We start from the raw sequence: 20,373 nt of genomic DNA on the forward strand, positions 1-20,373 counted from the left end.
ATGCCTTGGGAGCAGGCTTGCCTAGGGAGCTGCCTTATATTGAGTTGGACCATTGTTCCATCAAAGTCCGTATATATTGCCTATACATTGATTGGCAATGGCTCTCTCTGGTTTTGTGCAGAGATGATTATTGTTATTTATTAGCGACTTGTAAAAATAACTCAGAGCAACTTACGAACACATTAGGAATACTCAGTGCTTTTTTCTTAAAAAATGTTTAGGGGTACTCTCGTTTTGACTCAAGAAAATCACCATTTTATAGTTCAAATCGGAAAAAATAAATACAGTAAATGGACAATAGTACAAAGATTCACAAAATATTTAGGGGTATGTGTACCCCCAGAAAAAAACTCTGGGAATACTAAAAACCAATTCCAACAAACGCCATTAAAAACCTAACAAGTACATCTGTCAAAAATGAAAAGGCAGGTCAAGTAGATCCACACCCCCCCCCAACCAAAAGAGGACACAAATATTTTAAAAACCTTCAAAAAAAAGGGGGCCAAAAGCCTGGGTAAAAAAAAAGGAAAGGTTTTGCCTGGTGCCTAAAACTAGGCAAAGAGGGTGCCAGGCGAGCCTCCCTGCAAAGCGTCTTCCACAAGCGTTGAGCCACCACTGAAAAGGTCTGTTCTCCTGTTGCCATCCTCATGATCTACCACAGAGAAGGGAGATGCCAGGATCAAACTTATGAAGTTCTTCCACTGAACCATAACCCTTTGTTCGGTCTTAATACTTGCCCTGTTATAATTCATCTATCCTTTCTCCCTGGTCGCAAGCTTACAGACAAAATGTGAAAGGGAGAGGCGGGCAAGGCAAGGAGCCCAGAGGAGGGCTTGGTAGCATTGCAGCTGCTGTTATTTACTCAATTATTTGTACAACTCTGAAAACAGTTGACATGTATAGAGTACAAAATTTCTCTCTCTAACACACACAAACACACTGTAGATTATATATGTATGTATGTATGTATGTATGTATGTATGTATGTATACACAGAGAGAAAGAGAGAGAGAGAGTAAAATATGCACATACTACTGTATTAATGTTGCTATGATATGCTGTTTTGGGAAGGAAAATGGTATGTATATCAGTAGTAATAATAATATGTTGTGTTATTTGATGTGTGTCCTCCTGGAAGACTTAGAGTGTGCAAGGAAAATATTAGAACCAGCAACTGAATTTTAGTCTCAGACAGCTGGAGGGCACTAGGTTGGTGAATAATATAATATAATATAATATAATATGATATGATATGATATGATATGATATGATATAATAATATTATATACATAGAACTTCAAGAAAAGAAACTTAGTAGTTGTAAGTGTAGGGTAGGTAATAGCAATATTAAAAATAAAAATCATTGCCTTGCAAGCAGCAGGTGATTTAATATGTGTATAGCACATCAGTATACTTAAGAGTTGTAGAATAAATGACAGTGCCTTTTATAGATCAGTAACTGGTGAATTATGAAGCAGTAACTAGTTCAAAACAAGACTTGGACTTGGTGCTTGAATTACAGAAAGGTTTTACAACCAGCCCTTTATTGCCTTTTTTGAAGACCTAGGGGAAATCATTTGACTGAATTGGGGTGAGAATTGGGTGGGTTTGTGGATTTTGTTGAGAAGTCCTTTGAGCCCCATAATTCAAGCATTCTTAAGAGTAAACAGACTGTTCTCACAATGGAGAGATGTACTGGGACTGGGACTATTTAATTTATTCATAAATTATCTGGAGTTGGGGATAAGCAGTGAGGCAACCGTAGCCAAGTTTGCAGATAGTGGCAAATTAAAAACCTAAGCTGATTGCAGAACACTCCAAAGGAATTCTCCAAATTGAGTAAATGGGAAATAAAATGACAAAAGACAGCTAAGGAAGGATGTGATCATAGAGGTTTATTTAAAACTATGTATGGTTTGGAAATAGCAGGTGGAAAATGATTTCCCTCTCTCACACACAGTAGTAGAACTTATGGTCAACTTTTGAAACTGATTGGCAGTAGATTCATGGCAAAGTACTTCTGCATGAACTTAACGGAATTTGTTGCCACGGGATGCAGTGACCATTAACCTCAATGGCTAGATTAGACAAAGTCATGCAAAATGTGTCTATTTGTTGTTGTTGTTTAGTCGTTTAGTCGTGTCCGACTCTTCGTGACCCCATGGACCAGAGCATGCCAGGCACTCCTGTCTTCCACTGCCTCCTGCAGTTTGGTCAAACTCATGCTGGTAGCTTCGAGAACACTGTCCAACCATCTCGTCCTCTGTCGTCCCCTTCTCCTTGTGCCCCATCTTTCCCAACATCAGAGTCTTTTCCAGGGAGTCTTCTCTTCTCATGAGGTGGCCAAAGTATTGGAGCCTCAGCTTCACAATCTGTCCTTCCAGTGAGCACTTAGGGCTGATTTCCTTAAGAATGGATAGGTTTGATCTTCTTGCAGTCCATGGGACTCTCAAGAGTCTCTTCCAGCACCATAATTCAAAAGCATCAATTATTCGGCGATCAGCCTTCTTTATGGTCCAGCTCTCACTTCTATGTGTCTATAAGCAGCTATTAATTGTAATTGCTAGATTGAGCCTCCAAATTCAGAGGTACTATGTCTTAAATATCAGTTCCTGATTGTTAGGTACAGTTCTGTAAAGTTGCAAAAGGAATCAGTCCTGTTTTTGATCTTGGCAATGTAGAAAACCAGGTAGGTTTGTAATCCAAACTTGTTTGTATAGGAAGTTTTCCTTTTTACCTATTTTACTGTTATGTGTTTGGAATGCTTGGTAATGATCATGATATTTTATTCACTTGCTAGAGGGCAACAAAAGGACAGGGCTACAGCATTCATGCCCGACTTGTGGGCATCTCAGAAGCCTCTGATTGCCACTGTGGGTAATGAGATGCTAAATTAGATGGACCTTTGGTCTGATCCTCCCAGAGGAAAAAGTATGACTTGACCTATGAATAAGAAAGGACATGGTATGTTCCAGCACACATTTGTACTCTATTAAAAAATGAAGCATGGCTTTGAGAGGTCCTAAATCAGGGGTGCCCAAACTATTTTCAAAGAGGCCGGATTTGATGAAGGGAACATGCGTGAGGGCCGATCAAAGTTGTTGCTCTCTGCCTTTGGGGAGCTGTAAATGGAATTGCATTCCAGAAAACAAGGCGTGTCATAATAAAAATATAATTATATATTATAAAAACTGTACTATACTTGTATTACACATTTCTGACTCCACATGTTTCACAAAAACATTGGCACCCACGTGTGGCAATGTAGTCAGAGGGTGAATGTAACAATTTACCAATTAACCAACAATTAACCCTGGTAATTCAGTCTCCTGCCAAGCAACGAGCAGACTTTTCACTATACAGTACGGTACTTCTTGATTTGGCTGGAAGGTTAAGACAACTGGCCAACCAGTGAAAGGTATCACTGGGTCAATGACTGCTGAGTGTAAGGCTTAAATGTGGGAAATCCCATGCTCAGATCCCTGCTTACTCAAGCAGCTCACTGGATGGCCTTTTGCTGTCCAGCAAATATAACTGAATCACAACCACCACCCTCTCATTACACTCCGCTGTTCTGAATAAACAAGTCATATGCACAATGCAGCTTTCATAACATTCTTAAGACTTCTCCTCTTCTGTGCTGTCCAGTGCCAACTACTGACCTTTAAAACCTTCCAGCAGATCGAAATAATGAATCATAAAGGCAGTTCTTTTAATGCTATTTGTGGCCGTAGCTCCACAAGTAACATGCGGTTCTTTGATCTGTGCACTTTTAGATTAGCCTGCACAAAATAAAATTCCAAGTTCTGCAGAAATTGCTTTCATCAGCTTTTTGCTACCTTACTTGGGAACTGTGACAAAAGGAAGGAGTAGTTTTTTGGCTGACAGATTGATCACACTGAAAGGAAGAGACAGGGTTAGCATCTGCCAAAGTTTGATTTTAGGCAAAAAGAAAAAGCCCTGTTATTTTGTTTAGCTGTGCTTTGTGTCGCATATCTTTGCTTTTCTGTAACCCTTGCTTTTGTGCAGTGCAAAGATTTGAATTCTGGGAAGACACATTATTAGCCTTGGCTTGGCACCCGTCTTGGAAAATGAGTCACGTGTTTCAGAGAGGGAGCCCAGTACATATCCAAAAATGGAAGCAAATAAAAACGCTCTTTTAAATTATTGAAAAAAACCACACAACCAACTTTGCAGGCAAATTGAAGTTGCTGAGCCAGCAATACTTACTCATTTGTAGCCAAACCACCATACATCTTTGTGACACTGGCAACATTACAGTGGTCATATAGCTGGAGCTGGCTCAAATATTTATGAAAAGTTTCTGTTATGTTTCATAAGCAAAAATTTGGCACAGTTTATACTGGTAATGGAAAAAGAATCCTTGTTAAAGAAAAGGATGGGAATGGGGAATATTTTTGAGCCTGAGATCTACATTCCCTTCTGGGCAAACTTATGAGGACCACATGCCAGCAGTTGGCAGAACCAGAAAGAAAAACGGGGAGAGCAACAAGTGCAGATTTTACCTTTGCATACCCTGCCACATTTCTCTGATGAAACTATTCCATATTCCTATATAATTCCTTAATAATAATAATAATAATAATAATAATAATAATAATACTACTCCACCCATCTGACTGGGTTGTCCCAGCCATTCTGGGGGGCTTCCAACATATATAAAAACAAAATAAATATTGAACATTAAAAACACTTCCCTATACAGGGCTGCTTTCAGATGGTTTGGGGATCAGATAACTCCATACCTTCCAACATTCCTCCGATGAAAATAGGGATGTCCTAAGCAGTGGCGTAGCGTGGGTTGTCAGCACCCGGGGCAAGGCAAGTAATTTGCGCCCCTAACCCGTGGATTTGCGCCCCCTAACCCTAACCCCCAGATGTTGCGCCCGGTGCGGCCGGCCCCCCCTGCACCCCCCACGCTACGCCACTGGTCCTAAGGAAAAGCGGGACATTTTGGAATCAAATTAGAAACCGTGATGGCTTCTGTAAATCTGGGTCTGTCCCTAGAAAATAGGGACACTTGGAGGGCATGCTTTGTGCAGCAGGAATGTTCCTACACACACTCATACACCCTTCTTGATGCTCCCTCCATAGAAGCAAGGGGCCTTATCAGAGTTCAAGAACACATTCCAGCCAGGAGAAAACACTCAGGTTATGAAGCAGGGCCAGTGAGAGAGGGCTGCAGCCTAGAGGAGAGTTCTCATGCATGTAGGTACTAATTACCTGGTGTGTCAAGGGTCCCATAGTTAACAAAGAGAACTGCCTTCTAGTAGGAGGAGTACACCATTATCCTTCAAAAAGAATTGCTAAAGTCCAACAACTTCTCTTGGCTGCTGTGCTTAGATCTCTTGACTCCTAAGGTATGTAACCAGCCCTTAAAAGGTCTCTCCTCAAAAATGGATATTGGAGAGTTGGAAAAGTTTCAGAAATGATAAGGCATATATAGAGCAACTCCCCTATGATGAAAGAAGCATCTGGATTTTTTTAGTTTAGAAAAAAAAAGTTGAGTAAGAGGTAACATGAAAGAGGTTTATAAAATGATGCGCAGCATGGAGAAAGTGGATAGAGAAAAGATCCCCCCCCCATAGCACTGGAACTTGTAGGCATACAGTGAAGCTGGATGCTGGAAGATTCAGAATAAAAATACAGTGGTACCTCTGGTTAAGTACTTAATTCGTTCCGGAAGTCCGTTCTTAACCTGAAACTGTTCTTAACCTGAAGCACCACTTTAGCTAATGGGACCTCCTGCTGCTGCTACATCGCTGGAGCACGATTTCTGTTCTCACCCTGAAGCAAAGTTCTTAACCCGGGGTACTATTTCTGGGTTAGCAGAGTCTGTAACCTGAAGCGTCTGTAACCTGAGGTATCACTATATTCTCCTCATTCATGCATTTTTGTGCACATCTCTTGGCTGGAGAGCTGCACAGCAAAATATAGAGAAGTGCAAGTTCCAAATGATAGCTGTTACAGTTCACATATTGTTTCAGAATATGTGATGAGTTGGGATTGCCTTTAAATGTGAACTGAATTGAATTTTTCCTCCATCTTCCCCGTTGTGAGAAGGGGGTTCTCTCACAGCATTCATATTATTTATCACCATCTCTCACACAGAGAACATAACTGATTATCGCAGAAGCTATTCCTCTATCATTATTTCTATGTTTCTGCTTTTCTCTCTTTTTTAACTCAGTTATGTGCAGTGATTTACCTCAGCAACTACTGCTCTGGAGCCCTCTGTAGGCCAACTGTAATAACTGAAACATCAGTGGTGGTTTACATCCTGGTAGAAAAATCCAGCTGTCAAAATAATAAACAGGAGTAATAGATTTAAGACTACAAGGAGCTTGCATTTTAATTTGAGAACAAGATGGGTCATAAATGTACAGAAAAAAGGTAAGAGAGGAAAATATTAGCTTTATACAGCTAAAAGCAGTAACAACAACAAAAATGCTCTGCAGTTAATGCTGAGCGCCACTCATCTTCTGCTACGGGCTTGCTACTGTTCCCTCCTCTGCTTTGTTTTGCAACATCATTGCATTCTATTAAAAATAAATAACTGGCTTTTAATTACAATGGTTAGCGATTAGAGTTCTAACCACATTATGTAGAGTTGTGCTGATGACAGTGTTATCTTAATTGTGCAAATAAAAAAGGAGCCTTTATTAGCAAAAGTGAAAACCTTGGTGGTGATAAAGGAGGTATGAAGTCTAAGTGTTAGTATGTATGTTGTGGATGAAATAAATCAAGTCTTGACTCTCCTAGAAAGTAATTCTATGCTTACTAGGGAGGGTAATGGGGAGCCTCACTCTCCATGCATGGAGAGCAAGTTTCATGGGCTGAGGTCTCCTCTGTGCAGTGACAGAAAACTCCACCATTGTTCCTTTACTTCCAGAATCTTCCTTCTCAATCTCATGGCCTGGATGGAGCCGTAAGGCATATACTGAAGAGCTGCCTGCCATGTCTCTCATCTTTTCCATTTCTAATAAGGTGCCTGAGCATCACTGTGTGACTCTTAACTAAAACCATGTCTGTGAGCAAAGACTGACTGAAAAGCAGAAGGCAATAGGTTTGGAAATGTGGCACTCCCAGGAGCTTGTTGTGTGGATCCTGGGGGTTGCATATTTGCAGAATCCCTCATTCCCCTGAACACCCAACTGCAGAAAGCTGGGAGTCGGGAACTCCATCCCTAGAGCTGGCACACTTATTTTCCCTAGTGTAACTGCGAAAGGAACTTTTTAAAAGCAGAACCAGGAAGGGCACAGAATATTTCCTTCCATATGTCTGCCGTGGCCAATATGAACTGTCTTAGGGAAGTGGCAATATCTCTGCCACAGAATCTCACCATTGCCCCCATCTTAGGATTGCGCTTCCAGCAGTTTAAAAATTTGTGCCAATGTGAAACATAAAAGGGTGCTAGAAATCTAAATTATTGTACATTCTTCTTGCCATAGGAATCTCCAAAATGTTGGAGAATTAACTAATGAATATATACCGTTGGATTGTTATTTAGCTTTATTAAGTGTTCTTCTCAAACAGTAATATGATTTTGAGAAGTAAAATGTTGTTAAGTCATCCTTTAATGGCATCAGACCTAACAACTGCCCATTTCTGGAAGAATTTGGAAGGAGCTACGAATGGATATTGGTATAAAAATGTGTGGGATATAACTTTGTTTGGAAAGTTGACAAAATTGGCTAGGGGCACTAAAAAGAGCAGCAGCTTTAGATCAGAACGGTTTGATTTTTTTCAGTGAATAACTAATGATGTAATATGCCACCTTCTCAGTATGCTATTTTCTGTAACTCATAGTTTTTTGCTTTTACATTAAAGATAACAGCAACATTTGTTATCTTTCTACTGTACTCTGTAGAGAGTAATTCTTGTGTGACTCTTGATGCACATATTTGTCTTTGGAGCTAAGTTTTATTTATGTTCAAAATGTTATTTATATTTTAAGTTACATTTTTGGTATAGTTCCCTGCACAAAATCTCTATTGGTCAATACACACACAATCTGCCTGTTTGTCATGTGATACTTAAATAAAAAAATCAACTAGCAGCTTCTAAATTAAATCCGTATGACAGCTATAGCCAAATGACTATTTATAAATACTTGTATATTCACACAGCTCTTACAGTTGTGCAGTTCTGGGTCAGAAAAGAAGCAGTACTGTATGCTGAGCACTAGAACTGCAACCTTGGGGTTTCACTCTTACGATTTCCTGTCACCTGCATTCATGAGCTATCATGAAGAATCTCCACCTAAGTGATGGATGTGAAGGGAGTGCTATGGTTTGCTTGAAGGCTTGCTTCCTTCTGACTTGGTGTGCTAAGGCAGCCCTGGTGTTCCATTTGGTATCGCTGATAATTATTAGCACTGTCACAGTGCATTGCTGACTCCCGAAGCACATTTGCTTGGCTTACAAATGAAAACAGTTGGTTAGGCAAGCTTGAGACTCTCTTTGTCCATAATGAGGCAACATTCTTGAAGTGACAGGTTTCATTTTATGCGTTTCGGATTTCAAAACCACTCGGATTCATGATGCATTTTCCACTGAGATGCCCCACCTCCTAGCAAAATTCTAATGAATATATCTGAAAATCTGAAAATAATTTTAAACACGAAACTAAACCATTTCTCCTCTCAAAGCATACTGTAAGATGTTTGCTGCATTGCAAAGTACTTCAAAGACCCCCAGTATTTATCATAATTATTAAGACTTTTTATTTCTAATAATGTTCTCTGTGGTACCGTCATAAGAAGGGTCTGCAGCCCATCTATTCCAGCACCCACCCTGTGGAACGCCCTCACACCAGATGTCAAAGAGAAAAATAACCACCAAACTTTTAGAAGACATCTGAAGGCAGCCCTGTTTAGGGAAGCTTTTAATGTTTAATAGGTTATTGTATTTTAGTGTTTTGTTGGAAGCTGCCCAGAATGGCTGGGGAAACCCAGCCAGATGGTTATGATATTATTATTATCCTGTTCTCACAGTGGCCAACCAGATGCCTGCAGGAAATCTGAGTACAAGAGCATTGTCTCCTAAGGTCATCAGCAATGGGTATTCAGAAGCATACAGACTCATGTCCATGAGTGAGTTCTAGGGTTATCATAATAATAATAATAATAATAATAATAATAATAATAATAATAATAATTTATTATTTATACCCCGCTCATCTGGCTGGGCCTCCCCAGCCACTCTGGGCAGCTTCCATAGAAACCAAAAATACAGTAAAATATCACACGTTAAAAACTTCCCTGAACAGGGCTGCCTTAAGATGTCTTCTGAATGTCAGGTAGTTGTTTATCGCTTTGACATCTGCTGGAAGGGCGTTCCACAGGGCAGGCGCCACTACCGAGAAGGCCCTCTGCCTGGTTCCCTGTAGCTTTGCTTCTCGCAATGAGGGAACCGCCAGAAGGCCCTCGGCGCTGGACCTCAGCGTCCGGGCAGAATGATGGGGGTGGAGACGCTCCTTCAGGTATACTGGACCAAGGCCGTTTAGGGCTTTAAAGGTCAGCACCAACACTTTGAATTGTGCTCGGAAACGTACTGGGAGCCAATGTAGGTCTTTCAAGACCGGTGTTATATGGTCTCGGTGGCCGCCCCCAGTCACCAGTCTAGCTGCCGCATTCTGGATTAGTTGTAGTTTCCGAGTCACCTTCAAAGGTAGCCCCACGTAGAGTGCATTGCAGTAGTCCAAGCGGGAGATAACCAGAGCATGCACCACTCTGGCAAGACAGTCCGCAGGCAGATAGGGTCTTAGACTACGTACCAGATGGAGCTGGTAAACAGCTGCCCATGGATCCACTAATCCACAGATCCATGGATTCACTAATCGTTATTCAGTCATTCTTTAATCTAGTGATTGTAATTTGGGGACTTACCGTGCAATCTGATGAATGCTTAGAAGTAAGCGCCATTGAATTCAGGGGGATTTACTCCATGTATAGAAGGCATAGGGGATGTTTTTGATCTGGCAGGCAAGATCCTAATCTCCCCGCACCACCACAGGCCAGCTCTGACAGCTGGGCAGGGCAACCCACCAATCTACCATCTCATGTCCTAATGACGTCAGATGATTGACTCCTGCCAAAGCCTTTTGTGCAGTGCTTCAGAAGCCATGGGGGCAGTGGAGTGAGGCCAAAATTTGACACACCCTCCAGCCCTCATGCTGCCTTCCCAAAACCAGATAAGCAAGGCACCAGGCTTTGGGAAACAGGTGCGAGCCTGTGGCAGGGTCCTAGAATCCTCCTACCTCCTTCCCAAAGCTGGGAAAGCTAACTAGGCTTTGGGAAGGAGGAATCTAGGACCGTGTCAGAGCCCTCCTGCCTCCTTCCCAAAGCCCAGTGCCTCCTTACCTGACTGTGGGAAGGCATCGCAAGGGCTGGGGAGTGTCAAACGTTGCCAAGGACTGCAGAAAAAGGCCTCTCGTGCTGCATGCATTGGACTTGTTTACACTGTGTAGCAGAGGTGGTCTTGCATTTCAGGCAGCAGTTTCCCCCAGCTCTACCTGGGGACACCAAGGGTTGAACCTGGGACCTTTATGTATACTGGACATGTGTTCTACCGCTGAGCCACAGCCCTTTCACCTTGTTCCGCAAGTGGATTTTCTGTGCCTTCCTAACAGCCAAGAAACAGGTTTGGCAACACTGGAAGGAAAAACTATCTTGGTGCTAATACATCTGTGGATTGAGAAACTGATTTTGCTGCCTCTAGATGAGCCAGCAGTCAATTGGCGACAGCACTGTGGGGCGTACAACACTATTTGGACTGCCTTCACTCTGACACCAATACTCACTGAAGGGCTTACTTTCACTGTTCTGTATCCTAGTTGCTCCCAAGGCTCTGCCCAGTCCTCCCCCTTCCAAAATCCCCAGCTTATCCCCCCTCTGTCAGTATAAGGGGTGAGGTTTATAGGGCCCAAGATACTTACGGCTTGATACTTGCAATGAAATCCTGTATGTGTATACTCAGAAATAAGCCCCAAAGGATTTGTTCCCAGTTTAGGATAGCTGCTTAAATCTAGGCTGATCTAGCAAAGGGGTTGGGGAGAAAAGAAGACTTAAAGATAAGAAAATGTGCGAGAGGATCAGTTAGTAATTAAATCCCAATGTTTTACACCGCAGTAAATTAGTCATTAATCTGCATCTTTAATTTGATTTGCTATGTTTGTAAATAATCAATGTTTAAGCTTTGTTAATAGCACTACAGTGCTTTGAGCAGGTAAAAAACCCTGAGAGGTCTCTCCTTCAGCCTCGCAACAACTTCATTCTCACCACGACTGTTGACATTTTAGTTCCACAAATGACATTGGAGATGGTTTCCATGGAAACTAAAGATTCAGCCACACACATTCTTGAAACAGACAAATGAGAATATCTGTTTCCTACTACTGACCAAATATTTAATGTCACCAGTGTTTACTAGAAAGCTCCAGGGCATAAGAAGGCTTCAGAAAAAGGACTTAAAGGGAACCATCCCTTCCATATCCACTCTATCTATCTATCTATCTATCTATCTATCTTAACAGCAAGGTCATTCTCAGAGAGCTGATCCTTATATAGCCAAGCCAGCACCAAAACTCAGCAGTAGAAAACAACATGTAGGAGAAACTCTAAGGGAGGGGAAAACAACAATTTCTGAGGATGTTCAGTGACCATAGAGCTCTGGGGAGGGGTGTGGAATATTGCTGGAAAGGAATGAAATGGAGTATCCAGGAAATGGGCATTGTTAGCTGCCTGGAGTAACAAACAGGAGTACTCCACACTGCAAAACAGGTCTTACTTGTTGTACCTGATGATGCATAGAAAGGAGGCAAAGAGCTGCCCTAGCGCAGGAGTTCTGTTAGGGCAGGTGTAGAGAACCCGTAGCTCTCCAGATGTTGCTGAACTACAACTCCCATCATCCTTGGTCTTTTGTCATGATTGTTGGGGTGGAGGGGAACTGTAGCTCAGCAACATCTGGAGGGCTGTGGGCTCCCTTCCTTTGCCATTCTTGTGCACAAAGTCTACCCAGCTCATGTCAACGAAACAGAAACTCTACATGTGCAAGGGGCATTTGCAGAGCTGTGACCGCTATGGAAAGGAGAAGAGGGCCCCATGTGGACACTGGAGGGCACATGGAGGTCTGGACCACCGCTTATGTATGATAATGGCCATATCTATCCCAGGGATATAGGTAGGTCTGGGTTTGGTCAGAGCTTGGATGGATGACCACCTGTGAACTTTGAGCAGTCCAAAGAGAAAAGAAACCAATAATACTTTGCTGGGTAAACTGAGCAGAAACAGTATATGATATGAGGGGGTCTACAAATCTTTACAAGTTTTGTTTAGAGGAGGGAGATATGCAACTACACAGGATAAAAAGTTATATACACCAATCAAAATTTGAATTGCCTCAGCAAGGAACATGGCATACTGCCTGGTTGCTAGGCAACACTTCCCACCCACCCCCAGTTGGCTTGACTAACTGTAAGCAGAATTAACCCTTAGGTTATTAAATGAATGATCCCTGCAGTTGTACTTCCAGCAGGAACCACATATATAGCTTGTTGGGTTGCATGAAGGAAGAGTGGGATTTTTATGGAAACATAAGGAAATAAATACACCAAGAAATAATCTTTCCGGGTGGGTATAAAATAATGTTTTGAAGTGACTAATAATTATGCTAAGTCAAAGTTAAGCAGAGGCACCATCCCACTTGGTTTGAGTGGCGCTTCCTCAAAGCCATAGAGAAGGGAATGAGGAATGGGTAAAAGGACAGAAATTGTGACAAAGGAAAAAAGTGTCACGTTTGTGAAGGTTGTTGGCAGAGTCGGTGACCCACTGCTTATTAAAGTTTCCCAGCTGAAAAGATTTCAAAGCTTGCCCTGCCCGTGAACAATGGTATAGATTGAACTACACGCCATACAAAATGTAGTTACAAGTGAGGCTATATATCTTAATGTTTCATTCAAGTAAGAGTAGGATTGCTGTGCACATCCCCGTGGCAACATCTGGCCTATATTTTCCCACGTGTGAAAGAGAAAACAACATAAGAAGTGGGAAACCTCACACATTCTTTCTTGTTTCCATTCCGAGGTGTGAGGAAGAGTAAGGCATTCCTACCATAGTGTTCTTACTTTATCTCCATGAAAGCCTTCATTCCACTTGCATGAAAAAGAAAACACTGATTTAGTCACAAACATTTCCTTAAAGAATTCTGATTCTGAGGCAAGTGCTGATGTCATAATAAGAGTTCAGAGAGCTTTTCTTCCTCCTTTTTGCTTTTCTCCATAGTAAGCAATGACATCAACTTTCACAGGGGGAGAAAACCCACCTTGACTTGGGATCTTCAGAGGTAAGCATTAACGAGAACTTGCTTTTAGTTTTGCACTTAGATTGCACTTAGTTAACTCATTTTGAGTGCTGTTCTTGTCACCTCTGTCCTTTCCCTTTTTGAGGTGGGGTCTTTTATCTCACTGACTTTACAACAGCGTATTCCTGACAGTAATGGAAAACGGATATTGGTTATCCTAAGAGAAAGCCATAGATACCAAAATAACTTCATGTATTCAGCCTTTTTGGCATAAATATATAAATAAACTTCTTTCATCCGAAGGTCAGGATATACACATTTGTAAATAATAATAATGGTTTAATCTGATCCACATTGAAACAACTTGTTCACACTGATTCCCATAGAACTGAAGCGGCAGCTAAACTGGCAATCCTGGGCGTGTTTACTCAGAAGTGAGTGCCCCTGCGTTCAACAAGAGTAACTCTTGGGACTTAATGCTGCCAGGATTTGTTTTAATAGACCAGATGTTTGCTGGGGATTAACTATGTATTGGGTGTGGTTGCTGGGCGTGCTTGGAAGTAATGTCTGGTATGAAAGAGTGCTAAGGAAGTATTTGCAATGGGTCAGTGCATCTGGCTGTTAACCAGTAGGTTGGTGGTTTAAGCCCACCCAGGGCAGGATTCCTGCACTGCAGGGAATTGGACTAGAGGATCCTCAGGTTCCCGTCCAACACTACAATTCTATGATTCTATTTGGGGGATGTTATTGTATGGAGGGAAGTGTGAGTGCAGCTTCTGCCTCAGGGCCCTTCTTTCAGCTTCCACCCAACATCACAAACTGCAGGTAATTGATGGTTGACTTGCTGTTTGACATGAAATAACTGCAGAAACCAGCCCATGGGAGAAATGTTTGTACTATATGTTTTGAACTGGTCACTCTGCTGTTGCAACTTGTGGTGATTTCACTGGTTTCTCTTACATTTCACAGTAAGGATTGTGGTTTTATGGCTTTTTCTCTAAGCCATTACAGCCAAGCACTATTCTTCTCTAGTTCTGTGAATTTCATACCTTATCTCTAAGCGCAGATCAGTACAAGATGACTTCATCAGAAGGAAGCCAGAGGCTGTTATCACCAAGAATGATAACATTCACACAGTCTCTACTTCTTCTCTTGCTCCCTCACTTGGAGACAATTGCCACGGGGTGGGGGGTGGGGAGCTGTAAATTTTGGTTTCTCTAATTTTCCCAGTTTTATGATCACTTCTTCACATTTCCACATCAGTCTCCACTTTTTTAAAAAAACGGTTCTCATGAATTATCCTAATACACACTTTTTTGTAAGCAATTTCCCCCGCTACAATGCATGTTGATGTTATTTTCTTTAACATATGCCTTTTTGCGCTGTGGGTTAAACTACAGAGCCTAAGGCTTGCCGATCGAAGGTCGGCGGTTTGAATCCCCATGATAGGGTGAGCTCCCGTTGTTCGATCCTTGCTCTTGCCAACCTAGCAGTTTGAAAGTACCCCAAAAAGTGCAAGTAGATAAATAGGTACCGCTCCGGTGGGAAGGTAAACGGTGTTTCCATGTGCTGCTTTGGTTCACCAGAAGCAGCTTAGTCATGCTGGCCACATGACCCGGAAGCTGTACGCTGGCTCCCTCAGCCAGTAAAGCGAGATGAGTGCCGCAACCCCAGAGCATAATAACTTGCATATTGCCTCCTCTACAGCTAATATTGTGGGTGTGTAGGTGTGGATTGGAGTGGTGGCATAAAAAAGAAAAAAAAAAGCGTATGTTTTTATAGTATGATTTGACATGTGATATGTTTTTTTGTCCACGTCTACATTAACCTTTTCCTTACTGTTGGAAAAAATGTGGACAGGCACACATCTTTATCCTGTGCTACTACTGAGCTCCTGTTGCTCGGTCCCTGCTCCTGCCAACCTAGCAGTTCGAAAGCACGTCAAAAGTGCAAGTAGATAAATAGGTACCGCTCCGGCAGGAAGGTAAATGGCGTTTCCGTGTGCTGCTCTGGTTCGCCAGAAGCGGCTTAGTCATGCTGGCCACATGACCTGGAAGCTGTATGCCAGCTCCCTCGGCCAATAAAGCGAGATGAGCGCCACAACCCCAGAGTCGGCCACGACTGGACCTAATGGTCAGGGGTCCCTTTACCTTTACCTTTACCTTATACACAATTTTGTACACATTGCTTGGCTGGAGAACTGCATTGCCAAATTCAGAGGAGAATGAATTTCAAAGGATGGCTGTGTCTTGGTTTATGTATTGTTTTGGAAAGTGTGAATTGGGTAAATCCACAGATGATTTGGGCCAGGGAACCCTGGCATGGTGTTGAAGGACAGAGTTGTGACAGTCATGTGACCTACCTTGGACTTCCTAAGCCAGTCTACCACCCATGGGTGTCCTGGAGGATACTATCCCTTCACATGCAACTGCCAGGCTGTGTATGAAAGTCTGTAGCTGCCTTCTGTGTATGAAATCAAGGTGTGTGCGCTATTTTGCTCTTTGCCTCAGGCAGCAAAGTGTTTTGGGCTAGCCCTGACCCCTCTGCTATTTGCAGTGAAATTAAACTGTGCCCTCCAGCTTGTGTCTATGGTAAAATAAGTAGATGAGCCTTCCTTATTGATGCAGTAATTACCAGGAACAACAACCCACATTATAGCAAACCAGAACATCAGTATGAATTGAGCCTGAATGATGCATAAAAATATTCTTAAATGTTTCTGGTCAGCAAACACATGCATGGGGCTAAGGAGGATCTCTTTTACCAAGAATACAAATATTTGTGGGGTGTTGTTTTTTTTGTTCCTTTTGCTTTTGCTCTGCCCTCAACAATGCATAATGCGAACAAGCCACTAATTTGGAAGTTGAAATTATTGTTGCCACTCAATCTTTACTAAAAACATTTTGTGAAATGTGAGGTCTATAGAAAACAATTATGTGGTGTGCATACATGACTGCAGAAGAGGAAGCCAATTGTTTTCCTGGAAACAGAAAAGGACACTTGTTGACTACTTCAACCTTGTTAGATTCAAGGTGAGTTATTGTAGTGTTTAACAATGCACGTTCAGAAGTACCACATTCTGCATTCAGATATACAACTTGCCCTAAAACGTTTGGCTTCTTTTGGCCTCTGTAATTTATTCTAAGTATGGGCCTACTCAACACATGCCAAATGTGTAGGATATGTTTCAGAAGTGTACATGGGGAAAGTGCAGTGTCTATTAAGACATTTTAAGAAATTTCAAATAAGAAGAAGAACCTGCCCTATCCCATAGATCTTTAATTGTTACAGCTCAGCTAGACCTCCATAACGGCTGGCTTCGACTGCTGTGGAGTATAAGTCCTACAGAGCAGCTAGACATCATTGAGAGAGGGAAGCGATATCTTGATAAGACTATGGCTACATGCAGGAGGGGGGGGGGAGAGAGAAATGCATTCGTTTTACTGGTTATAATGCTGGCGCTTCTGTTCCAGTTTCTGATGTTCCTTTCATACTTAGTACCTTCTGGTATTGTGGAACTGTGGCTTGTATACACCCCAAATTTTGTCAATGCGAAATGTCTGCAATTTTTGAGTTAACAGGGTTGAAACTGTTTGTTTTTAATGGAAGTAACATGAATTAAACATTTGCTAGATTCCACTAGATTTTACATCATGTGAAACATCACATCACATGTAAAAATAAACAGGTAAGGAAACACTGTAAAGATTAAATAAAATGCTATCTGAATGCAGCCCATGATATTAAACGTTTGAGAAATGGTGCAACTCTCTCCTCACAGAGGTGCATCTGGCCCCCTTGATGTGCAATTTTCATTGTATGTTGAAAATGTACCTATTTACCCTGGCTTATGAATCTTGTGGTGTATATTTTTTAGAGCCCACTCTATTCTTATTATTGTAATTTGCTTTAAACTGTTCTAGTGTTGTATTTTTAATTGTTGTGTGACCTGTCCTGGGTAATAAATAATCTACTACTTTTACTACTACCAGGCTCAGGTATTAAGTGATGCATAAATTGTTCATAAGGTATTAAGTGATACATAAACCCACAACTTACTAGAGGGTTTGGTTCCTGGGAATCATGCAATCACATAAGAAAAGCGAGTGTAAATTGTGGGCTTACTGTACGATAAAGAAATCATTATGTAGCTGTCAGGACCAGCCTTAAATATTTTGTTGCCTCAAGTCAAGGGCAAGATGGTGCCACCCCATTTGACGCACAAAAGCTGGCCAGACTGGCAGGTGAGACTTACTTCACCACCGGTGATGGAATAACATCATTCAGGTGAGGGAAGTAGGTTTGCTTAGGAGGCCCGGGGTAGGCCTTGTGGTATGCACATTTCTATTTTTTCCACAGCTTACGGCTGCTCCCTGCCCCACAACTTCTACCTGGGGAGCTGCCTCACTCTGTGTAGTGGTACGGCCCAATCTGAGCAGCTGTCAAGTCATCTAACTGGATCACATGGTAGGAGACTGTTTGCTTTTTGGACCACCATCTGGTAGAAAAACGAAGTCGAATCTCTTAGGCTGTGTACACAGCATACATCTGAAGCACGTTAAAAGTGCATGGCTTTCCCCCAAAGAATCCTGGGAACCTCACAGAGCTAGTACCCTGAACAAGCTATAGTTCCCATGATTCTTTGGAGGAAGCTTTAAATATACGGGGTGTGTGCAGCCTCAGTTTGCAAGGGGGTGAAAAGAATGTTGTGCCAGAAAGTTCCGGGGCAGTTAGCAGGACAGTTGGGCCACAGACAAGGCGCAAGGAACAGAATGGAGAACTGGTGAGTTTCAGAAACACAAATGTGGCAGTTCTGTAGTACTTTGACAGAAAACAAGGTCTAGCAATAGAATGCCGGTTAATTTGTCGTGTAAGTTGGTGTAAAGAGGCAACAGTGGCCAGTGGTTTAATATGCTTGTTTATATCTTTCGAAGTTTGGGCTAAGGCAGACTTTTAGAAACAGTTATGAATATGCACGTCCGTGTTAGAACACTTTCCCAAAACTCTGCCTTAGCCCAAACTTTCAAATGATATAAACAAGCATATTAAACCACTGGCCACTGTTGTTACTTGGGTCATGAGCTTTTCACAGGAGAGGAGAGGAGCTAAGGTTGTATATAATTGCTTGAGTTTTCTGTGCATTTCAGGAAATTCACAGGTGGGATCCATTATGTGTCTCAAAACCATGCCAACTGTCCAGAAGGAATACGGTGGGGAGGAAATGACCCACTTCAGATGGCACTATGAGATGGGCAGGGGATGGGTGGAGGCAGGAATCAGTGTCTGAATGGTGCCTGCCTTACCTACGTGGGGAGGAAAGTTTGATTTCTGCTTCAGGCAGCAAAATGTATTGAGCCAGCACTGAGAAAGCCTGCCTACCAGTAAAAAATAATATGGGGTGATATATAATGATTAGGGATAAGAGAAATGCACTCTGCAGATGTTCAGAGGCACTATTAGCCCTCCACATATTTCAAGTATGGCGTACTGGCATCTGTAAACTAGTTCCGGGATTAAACTCTGGTGAAACGTATCTTAAATTCCAATCAACCCTATGTCCCATCTTGTACAGCTGTGCAAAATCACAGCCCTTTTTCTTAGGAAAGCATAAGGCAAGCTTCCTTCCTTTGACTCTGCAGAAACAGAAGAACTCAAGAGAGAGAGGGAGAGGGAAAGAAGACATTGTCAGCACTCTGCTGTATTCCATTCTTGGTGGGGTCAGCTGTCAAGCAGCTAACTCATGAATTTTCCTTGAAACGTACACCACTTTGTCAGCCTTCCCTGGACATTTCTGCTTGGAGCTAAATGGTTCCAAAATGCCACCTACCACAAACATATGCCTCGTCTTTCAATATATAGCAAGCATTGGCAGCTACACTCTACACAGCTATCTGCCAACTTCAGGCTGTGTTCCAAAACTGACAAGCTTTATCAGGGACCCAAGTGTGAGGGTGTATTAACTTTCCAGGTCCACCCCCCCCCCTTTCTTCACAAACTAGGAGATAAGCAGAACAAAATGACCCTGACACTTTTGCACTCTCGGGGCAAGATCCCAACAGCTTTGGTTTAAGGGCTCTAATGGGCTGTTTCAGCAAATTCAGTTCTTAATGTTGCACTCTACCCCAGTCTCTGAGCGGTACAGGATTCCGGGTGCTTACCCAGGGTTCATGTTTCCTTTGGAAATGAGGCACAGAGGAGACTGTGGTGTCTTTATGCTATATGGTTTATTTACACATACATTCAATCTGTTCACAGCATTGGCACTCCAAAAGGGTCTTGCTTCTCCCATAGCCGCAGCCTTGAATTCAAACATTGTTCTGTCTCTCTGTCTTCTCACAGCTTGCTGGTTTACTTTTGGCTCACATCACTACAACAATTTAACTCAAAACTCTGGCTTTTTCTGTTAAGGAAGGGGGCTCCACCCACCTGCCATCTCACACCAAACTCCTTAATCCCTCATCACGCTATCTTGGGTATTCCAAGAATTAGAAGGCTTGAGTTGCTTTTAACACTTGCTAAATCCAGGGATTAGAGAGGTCTGGCATGCAGCTTAACGCCACCAAACTATTATCATTATTATATAGCTCAGATTCAGCCACACAAGTCAGAAAGGTCACCATAGATTTTTCTATATGCATGTCTGGCTTCTGACAGTAGACACTGAGGGCTAAGCAGAGGAAATTATTACCCAGGAATGCTTTTCCTGCTCTTTTACTATAGTGCAAAATCGGAAAATGCTTGTTTAATTGGAAGTAAAGTCCACTGACATCGATGCAGCTTACCTTCCACTCAGCAGAGTATGGGGTCAAAGTGATGGTTTGTTTGCAGTGGTATAAGTAAAACTAGTTGAAAGACTGGGTGGGCTTTGGGGTTGCAGTCGTTTTTTGGAATTTCCCAGCTGAATACCCCTATCTCCACATCGTTGTAAAATCCTTCCTCCCATTTAAATGACTGTGTGGTGTATTGGCCCTTCAGACTTGCTATATCAGGAAGTTGCTGAGTCAGCTGTCAGGCACTATGCTTTCAGTTTCAGTTCTGTATTCCCAAGCAG

The 20,373-nt window shown here is 42.2% G+C and overlaps 1 protein-coding gene and 1 long non-coding RNA gene across 12 annotated transcripts in view; one reads left to right on the forward strand and one right to left on the reverse strand.

The window, feature by feature from the left end:
- Positions 1-1,308: 1,308 nt before the first annotated feature.
- Positions 1,309-13,192, reverse strand: LOC309325821. 2 transcript variants are annotated; one of them, XR_014150042.1, is made up of 3 exons: positions 13,133-13,192; positions 6,230-6,318; positions 1,309-3,898 (listed from the first exon to the last, which is right to left on the reverse strand). It is a non-coding gene; the product is annotated as an uncharacterized lncRNA (long non-coding RNA). The 2 variants fall into 2 exon arrangements; XR_014150043.1 differs by having other exon boundaries at positions 1,309-4,800.
- A 49-nt stretch (positions 13,193-13,241) lies between these two features.
- Positions 13,242-20,373, forward strand: part of PPP1R9A (protein phosphatase 1 regulatory subunit 9A) — a 150,642-nt gene continuing 143,510 nt past the window's right edge. For 8 of the 10 annotated variants that reach the window (XM_081881864.1, XM_081881876.1, XM_081881865.1 and 5 more), the window contains exon 1: positions 13,263-13,364. The gene's annotated coding sequence lies outside the window, so the exon portion shown is untranslated. Of the gene's footprint in view, positions 13,365-18,025; positions 18,106-20,373 lie in introns of those variants that run through there. The other 2 variants (XM_081881870.1, XM_081881874.1) reach the window with 2 other exon arrangements.

The sequence above is a fragment of the Podarcis erhardii genome (genome assembly GCF_964252035.2).
Source record: "Podarcis erhardii genome assembly, chromosome: 12".
Lineage (NCBI taxonomy): Eukaryota > Metazoa > Chordata > Lepidosauria > Squamata > Lacertidae > Podarcis > Podarcis erhardii.